We start from the raw sequence: 2,843 nt of genomic DNA on the forward strand, positions 1-2,843 counted from the left end.
AAAAAAAAAACATAAACTGTCAAGTACCTCAGAATCTGATTTGGAAACGAAAATGTAGAAGCTATTTCAAATTTAAACTCTACACATACTATATGGAAAACATTAAAGTGGTACAAAAAATTTTTTTCACATGCTTGATTTATCAATTTATAACGCATACGTACTTTGTAAAACTGTAACCATGGCTTGGAGCCTGTGGCTCAAATGGCTAAGGCACTAACCACATACACCAGAGCTGGCGGGTTCAAATCCAGCCTGAGCCTACCAAACAATGACGGCTGCAACCAAAAAATAGCCAAGCGTTGTGGCAGACGCCTATGGTCCCAGCTACTTGGGAGGCTGAAGCAAGAGAATCACTTAAGCCTAGGAGTTTGGAGGTTGCTGTGAGCTGTGATGCCACAGAACTCTACCCAGGGCGACAGCTTGAGGCTCTGTCTCAAAAATAATAATAATAAAAAAATAAAAAATAAAACTGTAACCAATAAAAATTTAAAATTTGTACAATTTCATATACCCCTAATTAGAGAAATCCTGGAAAAATATCCAGTCAATGAGACAACTAACTCTGGAGGAAGAAACTTAACAACCCATTCCATCTCCCAGAAAGGCATTTTTCCATCAAAATACATCAATCCAACAGGAAAATGGCAAAATTCCCACTAGAGATGTATAGTTTGCACCAAACATAAAAAGTGAAGCAAAGCATCATATCAACACATATGATGTAATGTTGGATTACGTGTCATGTTTTGAGTTGTCCCATACATAAAAAGATTCTTAAATTGCAAAGCTTTATAATTTCATATTAAATTTTTTTGCATATTACTTTTTTATAAATATAACATACTGAAACTGAAACTAACGGGTAAATTATTTTAATCATCAAGAAACCAAAGAATGCCCAGTAGCACACCGTGTACTGTAGGTTGTAGCAATCACTGCATGTCTCAATTGGCACATTTTGTTTCTGAGCACTCTGCAGTTAAAGGATTAGAATGACCAGATAATCTCCTGATCTCCCGCTCCCCCTAACAGGTCTGTCAACCTCTGCAGCACTAGCAACTCACCTTTGCTGAAGGGTGGGTAGAGCCCTTTTTAAAAAAGGCCTCCCTCCTTTCTCCCATCTAGTTAGGAAAAGCCTTTAATTTATATCTTAAAGACAACATAAAAAAAGCAAGATGTCATTCCTACCCACACACTCAAATAAATCTACAATGACTAAGTACAAAGAGATGTGAACTAAGATATACCCACTGTAGAGAACCAAACCCCCGGATTCCCCATAGCCTGCATTTAAATTAGATATGTGTAGCATCTAGTTATTTAAAGCTACTTTAAAATCAGATTAGAATATGAACATGTTCAAAAGGTTCATATACTTTTAATTCATGAACAAACAAGGTAAGCAGTATTTGATTTGAAAACCAAAAATTAAGAGAAAAACCAAAAGCATTTTAATTGTAAGTTTAAAAAAAAAGACTTTGGCTCGGCGCCTGTGGCTCAGGTGGCTAAGGCACCAGCCACATACACCTAAGGTGGTGGGTTTGAATCCAGCCCGGGCCTGCCAAACTACAATGACAGCTGCAACCAAAAAATAGACAAGCGTTATGGCGGGCACCTCTAGTCCCAGCTACTTGGGAGGCTGAGGCAGGAGACTCGCTTGAGCCCAGGAGTTGGAGGTTGCTGTGAGCTGTGATGCCACAGCACTCTACCCAGGGTGACAGCTTGAGGCTCTGTCTCAACAACAACAAAAAAAATAATAAAATAAATTTTTAAAAAAGACTTTGAAAAAATTAGGGTGTTAGAATAAAGCAAATTTATGTAAGGGAAAGACCCTCTACCTCCTTTGGTTAAAATTGCCACTAATATTTTTACTGTAAGTATAAGATACTTCGGTAGCATAAAACAGGGAGATTATTTGGCAGGCAGGAAAAACGTCAGCCCAATTGAGTAATAAGAGAACCCAGGGAGGTAAACAGGGTGGGTCTTCTAAACTAGATATCTGTTCACCTATGGGGCTCATCCTCTGCCAGTGATTCCTGACTTATAAATGCTCTGGTTCCCCACAGTGCACTTACACTCAGAATAGAAAAGCATACAGGTACAGGCCCAAAAAGACCACCAAATGTAATATTAAAAGTTTAGAAGTTAGCATCTACCAGGAGCTTGTGTATACTTAAAGGACACAGGGAAAAATGGGTCTACTGGCCACCTGGAAATCTGAACCCCAACCAGGCACTGGACCAAAGGTAGAAATGAGCCATAAATTTAAGTGGCCAATATGATTTTAAAAAGCCAAGGGAGACACAGAAATGGGTCTCCAGGGTCACAGAACCTCAGAAAAAGAATTCCAAGGAGGCAAAAGTAATGACTGTAAGGCCAGTAGGGAGCTGCTAGATGCCCGAAAGAAAAGCTGTTAGGTTTGGACAAAGAAAAACATTTTTCATTTTCAAGCAAGAACTCAGGAAGAAAAAGATTGCTCTCGGACCTCACTGTCCTTGAGGCAGAAATCTGACACTTGAATACAATTTCTACTTTACAATATGCTTTAGTGAATAGTGTTTATGTAAATGATATAAAATTCAAAAGTAGATTCTAGAAAATATTAAGGTCCCCAGAAGACCTGAAGTGATTATACCTATACCTCTCTCTCTAATGCCTGAAGCCTTTATTTACCCAAACTTGCAGAATGGGAAAGATAATAGTGGAGAGATAGAAAAAAGAAGCTAGAAGCCTCCCAAAGAGGAGTTTAACAGTTAAGGAATCTCTGAGCATTAGAACAGGCTCAGATCAGACCTCCACACGCCAAAGCATGTTCATTTTGACTTCTTTGAGCTGTTTTA

The 2,843-nt window shown here is 38.7% G+C and overlaps 1 protein-coding gene across 1 annotated transcript in view; it reads right to left on the bottom strand.

Annotated features, from left to right (window-relative positions):
• Positions 1-2,843, bottom strand: part of XPO6 (exportin 6) — a 114,796-nt gene that overhangs the window by 76,528 nt on the left and 35,425 nt on the right. The gene's annotated exons all lie outside the window — the stretch shown is intronic.

The sequence above is a fragment of the Otolemur garnettii genome, unplaced genomic scaffold, assembly GCF_000181295.1.
Source record: "Otolemur garnettii isolate 467f Iridium unplaced genomic scaffold, OtoGar3 scaffold00096, whole genome shotgun sequence".
In the NCBI taxonomy this organism is placed as follows: domain Eukaryota; kingdom Metazoa; phylum Chordata; class Mammalia; order Primates; family Galagidae; genus Otolemur; species Otolemur garnettii.